The sequence below is a fragment of the Acanthaster planci genome, linkage group LG03 (assembly GCF_054643075.1).
Source record: "Acanthaster planci isolate LZ-2023a linkage group LG03, COTS_SCS, whole genome shotgun sequence".
Classification (NCBI taxonomy): Eukaryota; Metazoa; Echinodermata; class Asteroidea; order Valvatida; family Acanthasteridae; genus Acanthaster; species Acanthaster planci.
The window spans coordinates 22,013,742-22,039,427 of NC_141779.1; the positions used below are offsets into that span (position 1 = coordinate 22,013,742).

A 25,686-nucleotide genomic window follows, 5' to 3' on the forward strand; every position below is an offset into this window, starting at 1 on the left:
AAAACGTCTTCACAAATAAAAAGTAACCATACAAAAAATCCATTTTCAGCCAGAACCATTGTAAAAGGTTGCTTTTCTAATAAAGAATTTTTTAATTTTGAGAAAATTAGACGAAAAATAAGAATTCCAATGAATTAAAAAGTAGAAATTGCGTACAGTTTGACTCGACTTTTCAACTGTACAGTGAGCTATCAACAGTACCCTCCCCGCGCCGCACAGTTGACGAACCCATTATGTCACATACATTTCTGCTGTGTCCCTGCAGTTGAGTTCGCAACGACTTTGCTCACTGTAGCAAATGACTTTTGGACTAGTCTTAATTTTGTGTTACAAGATCTGTAGTGGTGTTTTTTTCTTTTACAAACCATATTGTCTTAGCTAAGCCGTTCAAAATTGAGGATGGAAGCAATTAGACCATAATTGCCAGTTGCCTTGTGGTGCTCTGAATACAAGAAACAAAATTATTAGGTGCATGAGAAATGAAACAGTGGATAAATCAGCCGTTAGTGGCTAATGGAATATTTCACTTATTTAGTGAAAAATTGGTCCATTATCTTTTAATTGCACAATATCACTGACGTAGATTCCATGGTCATACTCTCAGAATCATCTGTGAAAACTGATCATTTTGCAGTGTTGTGATAAGTGTGCACAAAACTAATAATGGTAAAATTATGCTCAGTAAAGAAAACTTAACCCCCACCCAAAAAAAGCTCTTAAGTCTTTGTATGCAATAAATATTCATTAAAATTAAAAAAATAGCCAACTATGCAACCCCTTCAGTCAGAACTTTTTGTGAGATGTGACACTTTTATTTCTACTTCCTGATGTGTTCCAGCCAATAATGACATCAGAGGGTGATTAATTAATATTCTATAATTAATAGTCAAAATGTATGAAGACCATTCAGGACTTCTAAGTTCATTCATGATTTAGATGAGTTCATCCCACTGTAAAGCAATGAGTTTTGATGAGGGTTTTTATAAAAATGTGGAATTACCATCCCATGATTCCACATTGTGGACTCTGGACAGGAACTAAAGGCCGTTTCAAGCCACACAGTTGAATGCTGGGATAAACTTGCCTCTGTCTTCTTTCCCTCCTCCCAGTTTCACAATGCCATGTTGCCTCACAGGGCCAATTTAGACCCCAGAAACAAGCAAAAAGAATTAATTTCACACCTGAACTCTGAAACCAAGATGAAAAGTCACAGTACAAAACTGACTTTAGTGTACAACTATTCATTGTTGTGCAAACTTTACAAGTGTTATCACAAGTCCTACTATTTTGGACCAGGCCCAGTGTTTCACACCCAGATGAAACATCTCAACCACGGCCTTTCAGAAGGGGTCAGGAGTGAAACCCAGGTTGAAAATAATCCTGTGGCTGGCAGGAATGTGTGAAATTTTCCAGATTGATACCCCTTGTGCACTTGATCTTGTTCGCATTTACTGGCACATGTAGCCTGTACAGTTTTATAGATGTACTTTGTTGAATTCATAAACTTGAAAAGCCCAGTCTTTTTGGAAAAAGTCAGAAGTGGTGGCAAGCTATGTACTTCCGTATACTCCAGCTTTCCAATTACTATTTAATCTCAAATTTTTTTGTTATCTGTAGGATTTCTTTTGCTTGTAAAATAGTTCCCTAACATAAATTAATTGGTACTACCGACTGGATCAACCAAATGATTCAGGCGAGGTGTGTGTAAGACAGTTGCTGCCAATTTTGTCCCAATGCAGATTTTTCTGAACTGCTTTCTGTGTGTGCTGACTTTCTTAAGACACACGTGGGCTTAGTACATCTTTGTAGTGACTGTGTTTGAAAGCAAGATGTTTCCTCATACAAAGTACATGTACCAGTAAAAGAAGTTTGCCTTGTCTTCATTGCTCTCTTTGGCATCTACCGTACTTATAAGCCAGAAACTAGAGTAAAGAATGGCGTAAACTGAAAAGAAGATCATTCAGGAAAAAACCTGAAGAATTAAGGCTTGTAATCCTGACAAGAAGTTGGACGTTCTTCCCCCCACTCACTCCTTCCAGTTGATTCAGCATCACTGTCCTTGTCAGCACCTTTTACATGGAGGGTCAAAGGCCTGAATTCAGTATCTGGATGGATTATTCAGCCTACCTACGTCTACTGAACAGTTGAGCCAACATTATGGGTCTGACACAGATGAACCGTGGAGGACGAACCTTCAGAGTCATTAGCAGAGCAAACCATTTTGTATTTGCAGTGTGTGTGTATTTCTTTCTGGTTACAGACTCAGTCTTTTGAAAAGATGTACATCTCACAGCCCTTCACTCATAGTTATGCCCATTTTTTTGGGGGGGGGGGTTTATTCCTCCATGATATATCACGGGCAGAAAGTGTTGTACCGTAGGTGAGGCACTGTCAGTGATGTGCATTATGTGTTATTATTGCATGTACATGTACCGGTATGTGTATGTAACCTCCATAAAGTATATCTTGGAGGCATGTCATCCCATATCGTCGTCATCATCATCAGCTTCTCTGCTGACGTACATGTATCTTTCTTTGTGCATGCTCAGTGAGGAGCGGGCCTACTGAGCTGCATCCCCCTTAGATATCACTGCACATATAGACCCTGGACTGAGACCTGGGAGTTCTGGTCATTGTGGGGCTCACTTCAATCAGCGCTGTGTATTGGTTAACCGGCTTACTGAGAGAGTAAGTGTGTGTGTGCCTGCGCAGCCAAGCGTCACTAATTCTCACTGGCCCTGGGTTTAGGGTGAAGTCACTTGCGCCTCTCACTGACTGTGAGGGTATTAGATGTGGATTGCTGTGTCTCCAGCACATCAAGTCAGAAAGCTCTGGGACCAGTGCACAGTGTTGCCTCAGCCGGATTTCTGTCCTCAAGGAAATTCAGCAGTTTTTGTGGTGACTTGAAGCAGTAGGATTTCATGCATGTTTACTTGGTAAGTAATTGTATCATACCATATACACGGACCTTTCATTGCACTTCTTAACTTTGGATACTGTAGATATAATGCAGTTCACAGCTAGAGCCCTTCTTTAAGATCTAGGCATTGCACTGCATATATACATGTATTTGGTCTGTCTAATAAGTCACGTTCAACCATTGTGAACAACATTGTAATACCTTGATAATGGGGCAACCGTGAAAATGCTGTAAGTTCTACATTTCAAAGAGATTTTTTTCTTTCACATCCCGATCTCTGACATTTCTTGTCCCAGGAATATGTTGGATTCTTTGCAACTTTCAACTGACATTGTTTGTTGATGCTGATAGGAGGTGGCCAATTAAACCAGGGTAGCGCCTGGGGACTCTTTCATCTCCATCCTTTATCACTCAAATCTGGGAGAACAACTTGCCCTGGGGGTTCAAGTGTTCCGGCTCTCCCCCCTCCCCACATCTTGGCGGTATTCCAGGTGGTTTAAGCACACTTTTAGCTCTCGTCGGAAAGGTGTTTTCTTGTGCTGAGAAAGGTGCTGAATAGGTTGACTTCTATCTAAAGTGCCTTCTCACAGGCAAGGACTTTATGTCCAAAGGCAGATTGTTCCAAAACCTTCGCTCTAAATCTGGTTGCCAATGAGGAGAACAAAGTTCATTGTTCACTACCTCCTTTGTGAGAGTTCCTGGATGTCTTGAAAGCTGCTAATTAGCTGGGGTAGCCTGAAACCACTTGAATGATTTCAATTCTTGCCAGAGCGCCTGCAGTTTGCTGTGCAAATCTGATTCTATAACCTTTTGGAAACTGGTCAGTAATCATTAGTGTGTATACCAGTTGCTATTCAAACTCTGTGTACTCTGTGTTCTCATTGTTGTACGGGAATCTCAGGACATAATGAATCTGTGCGTCCTGTGTATGGTAAGAGTGTGTTTAAAACATTGCTCACTTAGCTGGTAAGGGAGCACAACCGTGGACACAGCTTCTTGACTTCATCCCAGCAAACTTTTGCTTTGTGAATGTGGTAAAACAAATTTGTCCCAAAAAAACCCAAAACAAACACACACAAAATCCTGCTAAAAAGGAAGAAAGAAAAGAAAAGATAAGAACCAAAAAAGAACCCCAACAATGATTGAAAGATTGTTTTGGTATTGTTTATACACCCTGAGCAGAAAAACCCCTCATCTGTTAAAAAGAGCCATGTTGGTGGGGAGTGATAATTTTGTCCGTAGTAGGGGCACCCTTTTATTGTTCTGTGGTTCTCATATCTTTTTCAACTCCAAGGGTCAGTAAGCCAAAAAAACCCTGAAGTGTCCCCCCCCCAAAAAAATGTACATGACACTCTGTTCATGCTGTTCAGTGCATTGGATGCGGTCTGATATGTACCACTTGTTGTGATGTGGTATTGATGCTGTAACGTGGATTTCAGGTACTTTGATGTTTGGGCTAAATCATATGGCTCATGTCCATTTTCAGTTCTGTTTTTGTACAGGTATTAAATCACAACTTACTTTTTGGGGGCAGGGTCTTCTTAGCAGGGTCAGTAGAAAAAAAACTGCTCTTTTTTTTTAGGTCAGAAGCCCAAAATATAGTTGGTCGGAAATGAGAACCATGGAATTAAAAACAGGTGCCGTAATGCAACCATAGCCCATGCATTTCATAGTTATGTAGGAACCAGCAAAGTGCAGTTCCCGCTAAAGGAACATCCGTAGTTCGGAAGACTGCACCCTCCTTTGCCCCGGCTTGGGGTGGATAAAAAAAACATACAAATGATGTATTGCTTTTTTCTTGCTCAAGCTGCCCTTGAGCACAAGTGAGAGATTTTCCACTAAATATTATACCATTGAGTACAATTCCAACCATATTCCAACTGTTTATTAATTCTTCCTGCTATATCAAAATAAAGAGTGAAATTTACATGTAAATGGCATGACCAAAGTCTTTTAAACGTTTGTTTTTCTGGGCCAATACCGTATTTAAGGTAATTGTTTTTTTTTTTAAAAACCTTGAAAAACATCTAGCCAACAATGATACATATCCCTGTCACTGGACTGAAGTTACTTGCAGAAATGCATCCATTTAATTTCAAGGGTTACAATATTCCCTCGAAGTAATATATGGCAATTATCGTTTTATGAAGCCGTTCCCTCCCGGAGACAGGATGAGAGATTTGCCTCTTACTGGCCTTGACGATCCAAACCATTAACAGAGCTTCATTATATTAACCTGTCCAAGTATGCCCCATGGTACTTAATTGTCAGACGAAAAGTTCAGTGACTCATAAGCCTTTTCCCTGTTTCTGCTGTCGTGGAATAGAAGGCAGCACACCCTTTAAGAAGGGATACAGGTACACATTTGTGCTGTAAGTGATTGGATGTAGATTTGATCAAAGTGAATGCATTTTGTTTAAATAAAACTCATTCCAGAAGAATGTTCAAAGACAAACAATAAACTGTTAGTTAGTGAATTTTTATTTACAATGTACTTGTACAAGCGTGTCAGTAATCTCCCTGTTAGTGTATCATGTGAACAGAAATGATACAGTCACATAATGTTAGTGTTCCTGCTAGTGCAATTTAAGGAATTTTAGGGAACACAAACTGCTTTAAATGTTCGTCATGTTTTGATGTGTCCCAACTCTGCTACTATTAAAATGTTAGCTTACTGGTAATATTGGCAGTACTGATATGAGTTACACCATTTTTTTTCTTTGAGTCAAGCAATTCTGAAATAAAACATTGTATGTGCGGGTGGAATTTGGGCCGCAGAATTAGAGAGTATATAGTCAGATTTCCTAGGGTTTGGGTAATAGGTGCCTGTGGGAGTCTGAATGTTAAGAGAAGAAAAAACGTAATGCTGAAAATGCTGTAGCATTTGCAATGTTCTCTTTCTTAGGCAATACGTTTTTATACTCTGACCCTGGTAAATGCACCTTGTGTTTCAAATAGTCTGATTTTCAAATTTTGTAGTCTTTGTTGGCTTTTATGTAGATGCCAATGTCCATATTTACGAGTAACAACGTAATGTCATTCTAGGGAAAAAGTTCAGCGTTGCGTTAATTTGTGTACAGAAACTAGTGGAATTTTCGATATTTTGTTGTTCTAAATTCCCTTTGGGAGGAAGGTTCATTGTTTGAGTGCATGGCAACAAACCGAGTAGTGTCTTTTTTTGACTGACATCACAGCATCAGCGCCCTTAGGCCTACTTGTCCAGAAAAAGCACTGGAAAATTTTAGATATTTAGAAAATCGCACTGTTCTGTACACTTACCCTAAAAAGGATGTCAAATTGTTTTCATACATTGGAGGAGAGTATAAAGTTACACCAAAAATACATCCAAGAAAACATTTGGACTCTTTCGTGCAAATTGAGCAGGTGGAAATCTTGCAAATACCTCTATGCATGTTCTGAATATTATGAATAAACAACAAAATATCGAATCACACATGGCTAATACTACATGTAGTTGTTTTGGATTCTGCATAATATTGAATTATCTGTGCATTTCTTGCACACATACATGTATACATGTCGATTGCTGTACATGTATGTACCCGTTTCAGTCAGTGTTGCCTTGATATTCAGGCCCAAAATTGGATTTATTTCACACCTCAGGAAAGGTTTAGTTTACAGCTGTGCTCAGGACTGGTATTCCTCTGAATCAAAGGGAGCGTGCGCTTATAGAATTGCATATTTCCTCAAATGTCTGAAAATTGTCACCACAGTTGTATGCAAAATTGATACACTGCATTTGATTGTGTCTACGTTGCATCCTCTTTTCTCAGAAGCAGTTTGCTGCCCATGTATAAAAGCTTGCTAAGTTTGATACATGTGCGTACTAATGGCGCTTTTTTCTGTAGAAGGTTGCTTAAGTGGGGTAGTTGTGCTTCACTGCTCTGGAGAAATGAGGATTAGCATGCCTTCTCTCTGATTGATGACACCGTTCCAGCCCGGCCGGAAACATAGAGGACCATTGTGTTTGATGAATCCAATCAATTTCATAAATTTATGACATGCTTCCCCTCCGTCATTTAGGTCAAAATGACATTTATGGTTGTGAGTGTACTTCACACACCCTGACAAATCATTCTCAAGCAGCAGAGGGAAATTACTGCTACAAACATACTCTTTGCAATTAATGGGTTACAAATTCAAATACGTTTTACTCAATAAAAAGCATTTGTTTAACTTTATCAACTATTTGGTTTTTGGTGTGAGATACTGGTATGGTACATGATATACTGATTCATCAAAGATAAGAAAAAAGAGCTTTCTAGACGGGCTATTGAAGTCATAAAATGAATACAGTATGTAAACACATACTTCTTGACAAGTTGTTTTGCAGTTTCTAAAGTAGGGCAGTATCAGATACATGTATTTGAGAGTACATTAATTTTCAGAACATTTGATTTTAATTAAAAATCTGCATGCAGCGGTGTATTTCAGCTTGAGTGGAGGCCCAACATCCTTGGCAAACTTCACCCCTACGAGTATTAGTGTAGCAAGAGCCTCCTTAGCATTAGACACCAAAGACATGCATACTTGTGGTTTGCTTTCTGAAGGGATCTGATGGAGACAAAAATTGAGGTCAGTTATTCCTGAGCCCTGTATGCAAACACGGGCCATCTTTCACAGCGTGCTTTTCCTCTGCTGCTGCTTACCTTCCCTTCTTGCCATTCGAAACCTGAACCGGAATCAAACAGAAGAAGAAATTGAAAGGACCGATCAATGGAGACTGGGAGGAAATGTCCTGTCTTTAGAGTCTGACAGACCAGTGGTTGCCTTCCAAAAAGGTAACCACAAATGCATTAGGGCCTCCCAAAATAGCGACACCGTGGTTGGTTGTCTTTGGATGGAGTCACAGTCTGTCAAGAGGGCCCTTGATTTCTCCAGGGATCTTCTTACTGTCTGTCGCGTGCTTCAGTACTTCTGTATGGGGCCACTTTGGCATACCTTGCCCTTCATAAGGCCACTTCTGCGTTAACTCCTCTCCTCTAGCCCCTAAGTCTTAACCCCCCCTCCCTGGTAATTCTAATAAAGGAACCATAGGCTCTTGAGAACGAATTATTGACAGAGATGTGAAATTGAAGAGGTAAAAACTGTCTAAGGAAGAAGAAAAGAAAAGGTTGTGAAGAAGTTGAGGACGTCTGAATGGATGTGAAGGGGTGATTTTTGCTCTACGCTTCCTCCAGTCAAAGTCTGGATAGTCATGAGGAGACAGCAGGACGTCCTGAAAAGTCAAATCACTTTGCAGTAGAAGTACTTGAATCCACTGAACCTTCGCACCTTCAAACAAAAGCCAGAAGCACTCAAGTTTTATAATCCAGTTTAAAGTTGACTGTAGCAGCCTCGCTTTTGCTCTATTAATCATTAGCACAGTTGGGGTATAAATTTTGTAGGACCAAGCTTGTAGGATTTGGACCCCAAAATGTCTGAATAAGAGTTTACTTCAGTTACATGTAACTCTGTCTCGCAAATCACGATGTATTATGTACTTGTACACACAAATGTAGATGTACGTCAATGAGCGAATAGTACCGGTCCCCTTCAATCATCTGTTCTTATAATTTGAATGTAAACATAGCAGTCTCATTTGAAAATGAAATGGTTAGGTTTGTGCTATGGATTACATTGCCAGTGTAAATAAGCTTGTGAGGTTGTATTGATTTGAACAGGAAAAGCACATGTTTCCTCATCCTCAGTAATAACCCTCCCCCCTCCATCCCGTCAGGGTGGCGCAGTGGTGATTCCAGGAAGCAAGATATATGCAGACATGTACCAGGACTGGTGCATGCTCCGACGTACATGTACGTATACAAGGCCTGGTTTAACAATTTGAAATTGGAAGTGTTTGGTGTTTTAGAGATTTCTTGGATGGCAGAAATCACAGGGACTGTCTGAGAGCAATCTTGGATCAGTCTCAGCATTGAGTCCATAGGGAAATGAATGTGTTCACACCATGAGCAGCTACACAGGTCACGACTTCTGAGTTGCCTCATATCCTTCTTTTTTTTAGGTCTAAAATATCGTCTTACAAACCGACACAACATTGTGCAATTTTTGTTGCCCGGCCGGTGTGGATTAATTCCCAGGCGGCATCACAATCATAACCACGGAATAATTGTTTTTGCTTCAGGGGAGCTTTCACTGAAAATGCGCTGGGGCAGCAGGGCCAGCAGAACGGACTTGCACTTGCCAGGGACCGCGTTTTATTGATCAACAGGGTGTGAATAAATAGAGTCAGTTCAGGCAGTGGAAAAGGGGGGCCACGGTTTTTCTATTGATCGACAAGCTGTTACACATTAATTGAGTGTATACCCTGGAGCTGATGTGCTTGCTAACTGAGATTCCTGGCGTCTAGTTTCAAGCGACTCTCTTTAAGTCAAGACTAATATTTGCCGTCTGGCACAGTGCTCTTTATGCAATGTATGGGGTTTGTGAAAGACTAGAGTTGGCAAGAAAAGTGTATCGGGTAGTTAATGTCTATTTTAATTGTTGGCATGGTTTGGGGAAATTGTAAAATTTATCGAATCTGCTAAAAAAATCATCATGCTGTAATGAGTGGTTTGCAAAATTGAATTTTCTTGTAATGTGCCATTACTAATACAGCCAACAGCGCCATCAGTTTGACATGAAGTGGACCAGTCCCGGGTGTCCGGCCCAGCCCATATTTACATAATCTGCTACAAATTTAGCCAGAGAAGTGCGTACTCAATTTAGAAAGAATTAAAAAAAAAAAAAAAAGTAGAAAGTTTGATTTACATATCACGATGTGGCATGGCTTGGTCAAAATGTACACGTGTGTACTTGGCTGTTTGTACATACTTGTAAACATGTAGGGATAGTCCTTGTTCAGAAAGCATTAGCAGATTAATAAGATTGTGCAAACCATGAGATTATTTGCATAATGTAAGATCTTCTTTGTCTGTAATTTGTCTGCTTTGTAGCGCTGTAACCAAGATACTGTACTTAGAGTACCTCGCTCTAAACATCCCTTGTGACACTACCCCTTCCCCTAGCAAATCTCTGCATCATTGTGTGGAGCACGAGCAATCTGGGGCAATCCTCTGGCATCTTGATTGAGTGCTGTACAGAGTACTTAACAGCTTTCCCTGCATGTGGAAAATGCTTTTAAATCTACTACAAAGGGGGCACGAAATGCTTTCCCCGGTGCCAAATCTGAGCTCCCTGGGGGGGTTTTGTTAGTATAATGGTGCAGATTTTCTTCTGACCGTAAACTGGACTGTGTCATTTAGATTGATTTTGGTGAAAGGTTTCAACATAAGACTATACACTGCATAAATGCAGAAAGCCATAAGAGAACCAAAAACTTGTATTCATCATAGCCACTGGATGTATTTTTTTTTGTCTGACAAGAAAGCCAATTTTCACCCTACAGAAATAAAAACTTGATTTCACTTATACATAAAATTAGGTATTTTGAACCAATTGTACATTATGCATCCGCTCTGTACATGTACATGTCAATTAACTTTCCTCAGTGCAGCTGATGTTTTGGCAGGGATTTGAACTGAGGAAACACTTATTGGGACAGTTCACATTCAAAAATTACCCACTTTTGCCCCCGGTGCAAGTAATATTTAAAGCTGACAGTGAGATGTATGTACGGGTATGGGTGTAACTTAAAAACCATTAGATACAGGTACTTTTACATGTAGTAAAGGACCTCTGCCACTACCTTACTGTGTTTAAAGTTTTGGTGAACGATACAAGTATAAACAGAAACAATTTCTAACAATGCAGAAAGTGGTGTGTTCATACCTGGCACAAACGTAAGTAATCCATTGCCCCAGGATGAATAAATCTAGCTTCAAAAAGTTACTTTTTGTTTGGAAACCCTAGATGTTTCATAACCAGCTTTTCTCAGGCTATAACCAAGTTCTTTTCTTCATCTTTTCTGCTTCATTTGGCATGCCTGAAAGGTCTATCAAACTTGTGAAGTTAAGGACATAATCTCGAGAAGGGCATGCCTTCTTACCTTGTATTCTCTCCTTTTTAAAAAAAAAAAGAGAATTCTAAAGAATTAATATAAACTGCCCGTTGGAGGAGCTTTGGGCATGAATTAGGTTTTTGTGAAGTTTTGGTGCAGGGTTTAACGGATGAAGGGCTGTCCAGAATTGTGGAGACCCTTTTTCATTGAGCAAATCTCTAAATCCTGGGGCTGCCTTGCAGGTACATGTACTTTGTATGAATCCAGACATGGTGCTGGTCAGAAATTTGATGTTGGCTTCTGCTTCTGCCCTGTCCTGCCCCATATTGAGGAAGTTGGGGTTTGAGTAATAGGGACAAAAAGATGGTCCCATAGTAAATTTGTCCCTTAATTCTAACTGCCAAGCATATTGTTTGGCTAACAGTACTCAGTACTACAAAATACCAAGTAATAGTTTGAGCCTGAAGGACCTAGCGCTACAAATTACTTCTTCTGGCTAAGTTACTTCCATAGTTACTCGTACAGAGAACAATAAAGCCATGCATTCATAGTGCCACAGCACTGTATGGTACATTGTCGTATCTATTGTATCTTATGTCTTCAGAGAATAATAAGGTCATGTCCTCTTACAAGCGACAGCGCTCAGTACTACATTTTACTACAAGTAGTAATTTGTAGAATTATGTAGGGTTAGGGTTAAACTGTTGTTCAGCACTTGTGTAATGCAATGGTGTAATGCCTTGATGCACAGCTTTGGCCTTAAAGCTAGACTTTAGGGCCTCGGCCTTGGTATTGAGAATTGGAACCTAAGGGTTTTTCAGTCAAAGCCTTTCAAAGCCTAACAGTACTTTATGTAGGCCTAAATTTAATCTTACATTAAATTTGTCTGAAGTTTTGGCATTGATATCTCTTTCACAGGAAACTTTCGTAACAACAACCCCTGAATGTAAAATCCCTGTGTATTGATTGCACTATGTGCATGAGTTTAGTATGAGCTTGCATTGTCATATACCAGTACCTTGCTTGTGACTTGTGATAGAAAGGTAAGGGGTTCGAATCCTGGTCATACACATACTGTTACAAATTCTGGGAGCTTCTTGTTTGTGGTCGTAGGACCAGGGCTAAGCATAGAAAAATGCCACTGAAAAATTGTCCCAAGGGTCTGACAAAGTGGAGGGATGTCATGCATTTGGAAAATGGCTGCTGACAGACTTGGGAACGTTCACTTTTTGGGAGGGTGAGTTTGTGTTTGGGTGGATAATTAAAAATTTCATAGGTTAACCATGGAGGAAGGACATGACAAATCAAGGGGGGGGGGCTGGATCAGTCTGAATGATCTTGATTGCTGGTGTTTCATATCCCCTCATTAATAAGCTTGATCTTATGTTCATGCACATATACTGCACATAGAACATTGATGCCGGTACCTTGCCTGAAACAAGCATGCTTTAGTGTTCAATATGGAAATTCAGTGATTAGAATAAAATGTCTTTCAGACAGACATACCTGAACACAGTGCCTTAAACATAAAAGGGAACAATCATGCGGGCCTTACCTTCCAAAAGTTTTTCAAATATTAACACAGTTCGTACACAAGTGGTAGAGTTCCTTGAGGGCGGAATCTCCAAGAACTGCAGTGTGACTGTCTACCGTACCACATTTCGGCAGAAGGACATTCAGGCACTGAGGGCTTTGTAATTAGGAGATTCAGCCTAGTCATGGTTGATATGAAATGCAGCCCCAGATTAATAACAATTCATCAGTGATACTCTTGCTGGAAGATGCTTTGATAACAATAAGTACATGCAAATGTATGTACCATAAATAAAAGAGGAATGTACAAAAGTCCTTCAGACCAAATGGGGGGTCCCCCAACTTACTTTGGTCTAATATTATCGGAGGTAGCACAGCAGCAAAGATTGTCACTGGCCAGTATGATAAAAAACTCCAGTTCTAAGCTGACAAGAACAAAACAACCCTCTGGCCCCTTGAGACAAAATTAAGCTCTAACGAGCCTACCCCCTCCCCCTAACACCCACACCCATAAAATTTGATCTTGGATGTTGAGGGTCTTAATTTTACATGATGCACCATTTCCGATCCAATTTCCAAGAGATTAATTGCACTGGGGTCAAAGGGGTCTCCTGGGAGCTGTACACTGCCACACAAGCAGTGTGAGAAGGGTCTGAAAAATGTCAACAAGAAACTAGAGCTCCTCTGTCTGTTGGCCAAAAGAACAGGGCTTTTTCGCATTCCTGTGTTAATTTGAACAACCAATCTACTGCACAGGAAATAACTTGTTTTAAATAAAATGTAATTTGACTCTTCATTTAATGTCATAATCACATAAGGTAAATTTTCGTCTAGAATACTTCCTTTCCTTGGTATCTGCAAAGTTTCCAGTGGATGGGACGTGTACTCCAGGAGATATAGGGCTTTACACAGTACACCTTTAATGTCTCTTGACTCGTTTTGCTGATGATATTGTCATCACCTGAGGTTAATCTACATTCATAAACTTCCCTTCCAATCTGCAAGGTTTCAACCCAATCAGACATGTACTTCAGGAAACAGCATGCTTTAAAGATTGTGTGTACTATGTAATTTAACTCCTCATCTGATAATTTCATCATCACACCAGGTAAATCTTCGACAACGACACTTCCTTTTCTTGTTATCTGCAAATGTTGAACTCGATGGGATATGAACTTCAGGAGATATAGAGTTTTAAATAGTGCACCTTAAATGTCACGTGACTTGTCACCTGATGGATGTCATTATCGAATGAGGTCAACATTTGTGTAAAGCACTTTCTTTCCAAGATATCTGCAAGGTTTCAACTCAATCAGACATTCACTTCAAGAGCTATAGTGCTTCGAAAAGTGCACCTTTAATTATTTAATCAATAATTTGTCTAAATAAGTTCCCTTTCAAGATACATGTGTCTGCAAGGTTTGAACCCATTTGGACATATACTTCAGGATATATGGAGTTTTAAATAGTGTACTGTAAATGTCACGTGACTTGTCACAAGATGACGCCATCATCACATCGAGTATATTTTTGTCTAAAACACTCCCCTTCAAAGGGATATTTTAAAGATGTACATGTACTGTAAATTGAAAACAGATAGAGTCCTCAAGTAATCAGTTTTCAACAGAATGAGTGTCTTTTATTAACTGAGCAGTTTTCCTGTCAAGAAAGTAGTCCTTGAATGGGCATCAGCCAAAAAATGTCTTGAGGGGTCACTTTTCCTCCAGAAGGGGAAGGTCTGTGGCATTGGCAGTGGTAGCGGGCTGATGCCAAAACGATGAGGGTGGTGGCAGAATTTTCTTCAATGTAGCATAGTCGATGAAGAACGGTGGCAGTGAATTTTACATGTAAGTGTACCTGCGTGTGTCTTGGTGCTCCGCACATGAAGGTCCACTACCCTCAAGCGCCCCTGAACGTGAAGAAACCGTGTCTCTTCAGAGATTCCAGATGAGAGGTAAAATGGAACTACCTGCGAGGCAAATGGATTTGTTTGGTCGCTGAAAACATAAAAGAAGTGATTCTTATCCTTCGGTACAGCTTCGGTATTGCTGCAGGACACATCTTTTTTTATATTTCATTCACATGGATGAACTCTGGAGTTATGATAGCAATCCTGTGGCCTTGAAGTAAAATCTTACTTTTTTTCAGCACTGTGTATATATGATGTCTGCCTTATCAACATTCTACATCTTTCTTCGTACAGATCAGTGTATGTTAGGCCTACACATTGCACACAAGTTCTTGGGTCTTTGCATCATGAGAAGATCATTAATGAGAGACAGATTTGGACTTTTTTGTTCTTTCCTCACACTTCAGCTGAAAGTGGTTGCTTAGACATTTTCACAGTTCAGAGTTTTTGGCCTCCTCCCCTCCCCACAGTTTTATCTACAGAAATTTATGCTTTTTGATGAGTTTCAACCTTTATCTTTATTTTCTCAAATTTGTGAACTTGCCTACAATCAATGAACAATTGTGGAGGAACCATAATCCTGCAGGTACCGGTACGCTCTGTGCCCATCAAGCCTAAAGTACAGAAACAGTGACTGGTGTTCATCCCCACACCTCCAAACCTACATGTACCAGTACATGTAACCTTTTGATGGATTTTGAAGTATCTGACAGGTTTAGTGAATATTTTGAGGCATAAGAACAGTCAAAGTGAGATGGGCTGGATGTATAAAGCCAGGTGGTAGGACAATTAAGCAGCACAAACGACTAGCCTCCAGGGGCACATTTCCAAAGGAGGCAAAACAGATTGACAGGTGACATTGGACAGCCTGACAACAGAGAGGTTAGGTACTGTTCATTGGAAGATGTATTCCTCATCGCCATGTAGTCATGGACGATGAGACACTGAACAGTGCTGCTGCTGGATCATGTCCACCCTGTGTGTCTGTCTCTCTGTTGGGGAGAGGGGGTTCTTCCATCACACAGTAGATTTTTTTACTCTAGGAAAAATTTTCACCTCCTTTCTATTACAGTTGAAGGTGGCAGCCTTCATGGTTTGAAGATTGCCCAACATTTTGAAATACACATGTACATGTACAGATACAATTAGTTGCGTGCAGGAAAATTGTACACGGCCAGCGTTTTTGCTTCTGTATTATTAATTAAGACTGATGTCCATCGAGGTAAGGTAATTACCGGTATGTATAATTTTTATCAGTGACTGTATTCTGTGTGCACTTTGCATACAAATAACACCTGCACACAAATAATACCCTCATGAATGCATCATTGGCCCGAAATTTAACAAGGGACCTGAAAAAGCAGCACAGCCACTACAGCACGGAAAGGTAATCCAGGTCCTAAAGCATTTAACGTTTGCAGGACTGCAGACCGTGGAAGCTCCCTGTCTTACCAGTACCTGGAACGACATGCATGCCATCATTGAGTGGTGGTACATGTACATATTTCATGCTTGATTGAAGTATCCTTGACCATCAATTATTAACCTTAACAGTTCTGAATCCTCCAAGTTTCAGACAGCCCCAAGAGAGTTGAGGTTTGTAAAGATCTGGGAAGCAGGTACAGTACAATCTACTTGGGCAGGCAGAATGAAACCTCCATCAAATTAGTCAAATCTGCCACTTCAAGAATCTATTCAAGTACTCCTAGGGGTCCTTGTGCACAGGGACTTGTTCCCAGAATCCTTTTATGCATTCCGAGGTGAGAGCTTTCCAGCTGGATAATGCTGTTCAACCTTAGACTTGCATTGGAATGAGGATAATTATAATGCTGATTTCCTGCAGTGTTATTTGTTGACCATTTGTTTAGTTGCACTGGAGCGATCATATGGTACATGTACAGGTACACTTTTGGCTCACCAAGTAAATTCTGATATTGATTATGAATAAATTATGATTATGATTATTATCCTGAGGCACAGGACATGACGTGCAGTCCTGTGCAAACTGAACTTGAGCATGCTTGTAATCAATTTATGCCAAGTTTGCATTAGTTACCGGTACAGTCTTTGTGTTTTGCCATCTCTAAACTTTATAGCAGGCTGCCAATGTCCACCTTAACTGGTATCTCATCAAAGTAACATTATTTTGACATGTACTTGTATGGAGGACACCACTTGTATGAAGGACACCAGTCTGTCTTGGCCAGTAACTTGTCTTTCTTAGTTACACTATTTACAAGGTGCCATTCTTGACTTGATGCTGCACGTGTCAACATGAGCCATTTAGAGGCATGGCAGACACAATACGTGTAGGAAGGTGCTATTTGAAGTGGGTAAATTTGGAGCAAATGCAAAAGATTTTACCCACACCAAATAGCACCCTCCCATTGTGTCCACCATGCTTCTACAAGACTAATACATATACAGTTTGTGGCTTTACTGCCATAAGTTTTTGTTTACATGTGTTCATCAGGACACCGTACATGTATGTTACCACTTTTTTTCATCATCTATGGCGAAACAGGCAAATTCAGAAGTACAATTAGTGCTAGGTTTCTAATTGCATGACAGGTGCCATTTTGCTGTGATGCTGTAGTGAGTGCAATGGATTGTGGGAGGTCGGAGGTTGAACATAACATGTGCACCCAATCTGCCAATTCTCCAGGTTGCCACTATTGGAATGTGAACATGGTTACAAATTGCCCTGGTTAGCAGGAAAGCGGGGAAGCTCAATCATTGGATGATGTTTCTAGTGTGAATTGATTCTCCTGGTTAGTTCCTGCTCAGGTGTGAACAACTACACCCGGGTGGGTAAGTCCAGACTAGTGTGAAAAGGGCTTATGTGACATTCACCATACATCTGACAACCTTTGTGAAGTAATTGCGAGGCAAGGCAAGTGAGTAGAAGTCTTTCACTCAGTAGTCTACAGAAATCGCTTGCACTTTCCGAAGGAGGAACCCGGGTTCACCTTTCTATTTCTACTATCCAAGTCCCTTAATGAAAATCTCTACACTTGGAATGATGATCTTTTTAGAGATATGGTACATGTATCTAGCCGGGTCACATGGTAAATGCATGCCTGTGATGCGCTATGACAGGTGCGGCTAAACATAGGCCAGTGATAGTCAAGAGTCAGGGAGAGCAAAGACTGTCAAGCAGGTGAAGATGGTAGCTTGCGTAAGCACCCTCAGTGTGTGAAACAGGTGCAGCGTTATCAAGAAACTAGCGCTAGCATATGCAACATGCACCCTGTCTTACAGACATACATGCAAACAAATACACAAGCAGTCAGGCTGCATGTGTTTCTGTCAATAGAGAAGCATTTACATCAAACCAAATAGTTCAGTGAGATACATTGTAAATAGGAAAATAAATACGCGCCCTCAAAAATGTAGAACTATGTTGAATACACAAATACATCTTACTAAATTTATAAACATCTAAAACAATCTGGAGTGATGTAGTGAACACATGTAAGCCCAAGTGCACATTTCAGAATGTGACCAACGTGTGCAGTAGCGCCAGGTGAAATCTCTATTGTGAATGAGTGAGGTTCTGTAGTAGAGAACCGATGTAGCCTACTTGTCATTAGCTCTGAGCATGTCCTCTGAAATGTGGAGTGCAATGGTTCTCATCAAAACCTTGGTCAATCCCGAAAGAAATGTCACCTGGTGCTACCATTTGTACCATGTATCACATGTACCATGAACCCTCCTTACTTCCATGTGCAAAATTTCAAAACCTATGTATTATGAGTAATTTTTTAATTCCAAAATGAAACGGTGGTGGCATTTGAAGAGTGCTATTGCTTTGCAATTGCTTTTGGTGTTCAGTTTTGTATTTTTTTTTTACAAGCATTGTTTTTATTGCTGACTTCACACATGTCCACGGTTCTGTGCTGGCCGGTGCCAGCCACTACTCAACATTACCGGCTAGCACTGGGGATGAAAGCTTGCCGACCAGCACAAATTACAATGTGTACTACATTATTGCAATTTGTTGCAATAATGTATTGTATTGAGAGAGAAAATGGACTGTTTTCATTATTTAAAAATTGTCAAAAACAACGGGCACTAAAAATTCCAGCTACATGTACAACCCTGCACATGTCAAGGTTTTAGTGGATGTTTCCACGCATTTACATGTATGCAATACAGTCAGTTGTAAATGTACTAACAAGTACATGTTCATGTATATTGTAGTTAAGTTGTAACTACACTGTACTTTAAAAGGCACAAAGTGAATATGATACATTAACAATAGTGAAATGTCAACTGCTGTGTGGTAAAGTGGGCACTCTGGGTCAACTCTTCAATTGTCAACAGTATCAACTATTGCTTAAATCAATTAAAATTTTGTCCCAACTTTCCGAACAGTGGGTACGTGTATACATGTACTTGTACATGTACCTGATGTATGCACCAGTATGTGTGAATGAAAATTAAGTCGACCACACAAACATTTTGACAGTTTGAAGCACATGCATGCCACCCTGTAGTGTCAGATGTAATATGACGCACCGCGCATGTTGCCTCCCTGCCGTGCAATAACACCATCAGTATTTCCTCCATTAACTGGAGTGTTTTCACATCCAGCCTCTATCTTAATTGCATCAAAGTCGATTAGTTTTGGTACTGAGGGATGTGCGCAAGAGGTGCTCTCCCCCCACGCTTGGTTGGGTCAGTTCACGTTGTATGCCACATTCCACCTTCCACCAACGTCAACTTTAAATGCATCAGCACAGTTGTCTCTGTTGATTGGCCGTTGTCCTTATTGTGTTTCTTTGCCAGTGTGGTACCAGTGTAAAAAAGATGCCGATGTGCAGAATGCTCAGTCATTCATGAATGTAAATGCTTGAAAAAGGTCATATACATGTACATGTATTAGGGACTCACCAGCCAGTCGAATCTTTGGCTTTTATCAAGATTGTTTCCGTCTTAGTCTGTCTTTGAGATCGCTCTGTCACTGAAGTCCAGTACAATAACAAAGCCATCCTGGCCCATGGTTTCCCTCTTTTGACAAACTATAAAAGAAGTTCTTCAAAACTGTCCATTTCAAAGACATTTCTCATACAAGATCTGCAGAAACTGACAGTGACAAGACCTCCACTGTATGGGCAAAAACCCTCAGTGACAACGTGGCCCAAGTCAGATTTTCGTCAGCCTCTGAATGTATACAATATACATATATGTGTTCCTCATCTGTGATGTCTGCACTTGCTACATTTTGATTTCATCGTCACATTTGATTGAAAGTTACCCTATGAGAGTCCTGCACTTTTTTTAAAAGAAGATTTACAGTGTAAGACTACATGTACATGTATGTACAAAGTACCCTTGCTATTTACCCTCAACATTTAGTGACTGAAAGGTCATGGTTTAGGCCTAGATGCCTTTTGGGTTTCCACCCACAGATGTGGTCTTTGGTTTGCTGCATCTATCAAGGAGTGCTCTTCTCTCAGCACCCAATTTTCAGACTGTTTCTCAGCGCTGTAAAACTTAAATGCACGCATTCATTTCAGCCATTATCCGAGCTGTACCCTGTGATTTATCAGTGGTGCTGTTGGAGAGAGAAAGAATGATGTGCCAAAGATAACACTTCCTTGGTTGCCACAAAAGGGACGCAGCATGTACATAGTACCCCACACTGACTGATGATGTCAAAGCTTTAGCCGTCATTCCAGCCAAAGCAAAACAGCTCTAACGAGTTAATTATAGTCGGGATGGAGATGGCTCAAGATAAACCCGAGAGCATGGGTCTTAGGAAAAGATCAAGGTTGACGAAGCAGTCATTTCCTCAAAAAGTTGTACAAACAACCTTTACGTGCGCAGTACCGGCATGCTGCAACCTATGAAAGCCTCCTGCACAGGAGCACATTGGCAAATTTGATGGATTCGTATGCACGCACACGGGCATTTGTAGATGCGTAATGTGACACTGATGCTTACGCTAGCATCATTGACAAGGCAGAAAAGGGTTGGAAAATGTGACATGGTGCCTGGTACACCGTGAGAGTAATCATTCTACCAGAATGTACAAATAAACCCAACAAGCTGGTTGCATTATTGAACTTTGGCCCTGCAAGTCCATCTGCTAGCACTTGTGCCAGAAAGTTAAAAGTTGTGATCAGTCACTGGTCTGCCTTCATTGTTTCGATCTGGCTGTTGCATTAACCTCGATTTGCCTGAACAAGTTAAGTGTTCAAAGTATCAATTCTCACCTCTAATGAGAAACCGTGCAGCTTGCGGATGTGTATTAACCTTTTCTTAGCAAATTTACACAGATGTACCAAAGCCAATGCTAAAAGCAAGTGGCAGTTCTTCAAAAGCCATAACTTATATTACATGTCCCAGTTTTGCATCATGGCAAGGTGCTTTCTTTATCTTCTGTTTAGTTTTTAATTTTCAGCTGATCACTAATAAAATGTTTGGAAGTCTCCTTTGTACAAAGTACTCCCGCCAAATCTTTAACAAACAGTTGAAACTTCAAGGATCTTGTGTCTGAATACTATCAAAATGAGTCCCCACTGTCTTGAGAAACCCTTACCCATTTGGTTTGTTTTTTTCACAGCCGTCAAAAAGGCTTTAAGTTCATTGTGTCTAGACTGTCTGTGTTCTCAGAACAAGTTGAACAAATCCATGATTTCCTGGAGTGAGGTGAACTTGTCCTTTGTGTACAAGAGTTAATGTGGCTAGTTCATATCAAGAAAATGACTAAGGAGTACTAACGGCATAAGTGACCCCAGCCAACCGCTTCCTACTGGCATGCTTAGACAAATGCATTCTCAAATGTGATACTGTCCATTTGCCCTGTCTCTCGTGCTTGTTGCTGGGTTGCTGTACCTGTACAGTACATATCAGTGTACATGTAGATATCCAGGAACTTTATAATCAGCCTAGCTGGGTTCCTACATCTATTGTCTTGGAACCGATGCAGCTGATTTTTTTTGGTCCGTTTTGAGAGGACCAAGTGAAAGTAGGTGACCGATAAAAAAAATTGTTTGTCAATGCAGTACAATCAGTGTAATCCCCGGTGAAATTCTGCCCTTTTTTTGTTAGGCCCCCAAGTATACACCCTAAACCAGAATGATAACCAGGAAGTCAAAAGCACTTAGTGAAAATGAAAGTACATTTACCAGTACATGTACATGGAGCTGGATAGGCCTATGCATCATCAGGTACACATGACACTGGTATCGTTCACACTTTCATTCATCTTCTGCACTGAATGTCTGGTTGAGAAGCTCCTCTGTCATCTTTTGGATTTCTCGCTGAAAGAAGCATTTGACATTTGGATGAGCTCCCTGAAAGTGCTTTAGTGTCACTGTGCCGTGTACTTGCCTTTTGACTTTTTACTCGTACTGTACTTACAGTGTAGGCCTACTTCGACCGAGTGAATGGTTCATTTTTAGTGCCAGTTTGGCCATTATGCAATAGAGAAATGGTACAGATGGGAAAAACTTAAGCCCAACATAGGAAATTGGCTGTAAGCATCCTACCACCAATACCAGTACGCTCACTATGGGTTCTCAATACTAGCAGCTTGACTTCCACCCTACCAACCCCATGAAAAACAAGTTATATGGTGTCAGCCCCCTTTCAGCCTTGTGCATCAACAGTAGTGTTAAGAGAGCAAGGACCCATTGATATATAATGTGTTTTCCTACTCAGTGAGGGGATAAAATAATTCTGAATCATTATGGATGGTGAATCTATGCATGTACAACAATGGACATGTAAGTGTACATCGTACCGTATTGTGACAACAGGTCGCATGGTACCGTATCTCTGCTTATCCTTTAGATGCTGCTTCTGCCGGCCTTCAGCATGCACTGCTTTCTGCTTGCTGTGAACCCTGCAGGTGTAAATAACTGAACGTGACGTGTGTAACAAAGAAAAGATGAGGTCCCTTGTAGCTTCCGTGGCACTTTCTCAGTTGGCACGGGAAGCAATTTGAACCCAGGCGTGATCAAACACAAGAAATGCTAGTGACGTCTTGGCGGGGGAACATTGGTAAAGATGTTCTTTGTTTGCCCGTTTGGGGTTTCAAAGCCTGGTTGATCACTGTGGAATAGGTTGTACGTATGTAAATTCTTTTACATTGTACTCTGCCTTAAATACTGACGTTCATATTGGGTTTAGTGAGGTCAGCTGCCATTTTTTTTCTATCAAGTACATGTTAGAAATGTTGAATTTTGATTTGTAGTTTCCAGACCGGTTCATTTTTCAAAAAGAAAACTGTAATGTCCTCTGTAGAAGGGAAATCTATATTTGCACAGTATTTGAAACTTTGTTGCTCAGAGCAATCTGGTTTTGATGAAACATACTGGTACAAGTTTAAGAATGAGCAACCCTTTGATAATGCGCAGAATTCTCAATTTGGTCAGGTACTGGTTCGTGTAATGCACACCAAAAAAAAGGTAAGAAATATCGGATAGTTTGTAACATTTCTCTAAGTCTTCCTGCAAGATTTGTCTTTTCAATTAGCAATGTGACTTCTACTGTAGTCTTGATAACTCTTCTAATTGTAAAACAGGCAGAAGGTACATGTACAGTATTCTGTTATGGTAAAATGCAGCCTCCATTTCCTATGCTTGTACTAGTAGCACAATAATGCCTTTTCTACCATGATCCCACACTCCGGTGCACTTCTTCTCAAGCACAGAAGGAATTGTGGGTTTGTCCAGATTCAGTTGAAAATCGATCATATCAACCTTTGAATGGGGCACACAGTGTTATATCTAAATTAACATGTGACCATGTAGCTTCACCCAATCCATACATTTACCAGTAACACTGTTTCTTGTGTGACTTTAAAGGACAGCTGCCTTGAAGTCTCCATAGAGACATTGTTTGCACGCCTCTGGTCATTCATCCATGCTTGTAGCATTGGCTAGCTTTTAATCAAAAGCCCTTCCTTCTCTATGAAATTGTAAGGGACAAGCTAGACACCCTCCCCTCTGCGCAGGCATAGCAGTGTGTTTGGGCAGATGAGCACCACTGGAAAAACGAGACAGACAAAAAGAGAGAAACACAAAAAAAGCTGAGCTACAGAAACAGTGACAATGATCAAACTTCAGAGACTTATTATAGTCCAAGCTGGAATAATCCCCTCATTTAAGGCTCTACCTCCAATCAGTCACTCTTGGAAACGAAACCCTTACTGACGTCAAATGCTTATGCAGTTGCTGCCATCCATCAAGCAGTGTGTGAGAGCCAGGCTTAAGGTCGGTCTCGTTGTGCAAAACCAATTTGCTGTGGTGCAGTTAATGGTATATGTTTGTATCTATATCATACATGTAGGACGGTTGTGATCTGAAGCTTGTGTGCATCACCTGTGTTCATATCAACTCCTGAAATCCCACAAGAATTTGATTTTTCACTGCCTGAAAAGTTTTCAGAGTTCAGGAGAGAGTACAATGTGGCTGCATCAGTTGTCATAAGTTTTTTTCAATCTTTGCTCAATTTGTGCTCATTAAGCACATTCTTAAAAGGGACCGCAAGTGGACATATCGTCTTACACTAGTATGCAGGAAAAAAAACTAAGCATTCGACTAGAAGGAAGAGTTTACTGGTAGCTTAATAAGTAGAAGAGAAGTGCTCATAATTTCCTCAAGAACATACATCGACTTTTTCATTTAAATGCAGCTTTAATGCTAGTCTTGAAAACATGGGAAAATGTCTTTTTGGCCTATTCCACTTTGGAATGGATTCTTAAAACTTCTATGTTAAAATATTTTGATATCACGTCACAATTACATTCACAAGACAAAGCATTCTTTGCAATTTTTCAATATTGGTTTCATTGTTCCCCGTTGTCATTTTTGTAGAGTTCCCACTGAGTGTCACCTGACAGCTTTGGTTTGAACCTCCAGGGCCCAATAAGTCTGCTCGTCTGAAACGGGATCTGCACACAGGTAAGCATAGAGGCAGTCTCAACAGGGATTAATCCTGCTCACCAAATGAGAATTTTGCAAGTGACATATAATGGTTGAGAATGGTTTGACAGGTTCACGTACCGGTGGGCGACCATGTGATTTTGAAGGCATGAAGAGATTCCTACAACTTTTAAGTCGTCAGACTTAGATAGGATCGGCCATGGAAGTACTGTTACTGTATGTACTGCATGAGTCGGTCCAGTGGACGCATTAGAAAACAGTTCAAGTAACTTGACTTTTAACTCGGGTTACTTGAGACTTGACATATCTTTTTTAGGTGGGGAAAGGGTTGGTTGTGATACTTCAAACTACGTTTGCCCATGTTGATCCTCGTGAAGTGCTAGTGTACATGTGCCTTGATGTACATGTACTGTATGTATACCAAGATCTGTTTGCTGGCATTGTAGGTGGCCTACAACAGGTGGCCCCTAAGTGCACTTTTCTCATCCAGCATCCTAGATTTGTTGAACATCCTGCTGATGAAGCATCCAGATGTCCAAATTGAACAGTTGATTCTTTGTACCCTAAAGCGCAGTATGTGGCATACTCACAAGAGCCACTCAGCTAAGTCAATCCTCACTTGAGAATGGTGGTATGCAGTGGGGAAACCAATGTTCATCTGAATGCGCACAAACTGACAGCGCAGTCATGTGACACTGACGGGAATGCATATATTACTCTGGCCACACATTGGGAACTGATCCATCTTTACAGTCTCACAGCAGTGTTCTGCATTTTTTTTTCCACCACTGGTACCGGGACACATACTTTGTGATAGGAACTGGCAATTTTGAATGTAGTACCTGTACGGTTCCACTGGAACCCACCTTTGAATAAATAATGCAGCTACAAGCCTCATGGTGTATGCACATTTCACATCCTGTCTGACTCATTTCTGGGTACCACAGGAACCAGTGTAGCATTCGTCTTTTAGCAGATGGAATTCACATTAACTTATAGGGTGACACAGCATTGGTGCCAACAGGTCAGCTGTAGGCATCGGCAGCTGTGGACTCTAGTTGGCTTTATGCTCTGTACACGCAGCTTTAATTTTGTATTAGTCATCTGTATACGTTGCTGTGTTCTAAATTTTCATCATTTTTTTTTGGGGGGGAGGGTGAGAGGGGGGTGAGATACTCATAGCATACATGTGGGCTGTGCCTGCCTGAAATCCATTGTAACGTCACAGTAAAAGCCAGTTCACACTTAGGGCAACTGCGAATGCAGAGTGATTTTGACATGAAACATGGGTAGCAAAAGTTGAAATGTGTTCAACATTTGCAGATTTTTAGTGCCAAGTACATGCGGGAAATTCCAGAAATTAGGGGGGCCATTTTTTTTTTCGTGTCCCTGTCACATCTGACATACGTTTTGTGAGTTCAGAACACATACTCTCATTTTCAAGAGTGATGAATTAATGCAAATT

General features: G+C 40.6%; 1 protein-coding gene across 5 annotated transcripts in view; it reads left to right on the top strand.

Annotated features, from left to right (window-relative positions):
- The window catches only part of LOC147799728 (excitatory amino acid transporter-like), a 97,678-nt gene that overhangs the window by 2,640 nt on the left and 69,352 nt on the right, over positions 1-25,686 (top strand). For 3 of the 5 annotated variants that reach the window (XM_087134114.1, XM_087134111.1, XM_087134112.1), the window contains one exon: positions 24,153-24,239. The gene's annotated coding sequence lies outside the window, so the exon portion shown is untranslated. Of the gene's footprint in view, positions 1-2,585; positions 2,937-24,152; positions 24,240-25,686 lie in introns of those variants that run through there. The other 2 variants (XM_087134110.1, XM_087134113.1) reach the window with 1 other exon arrangement.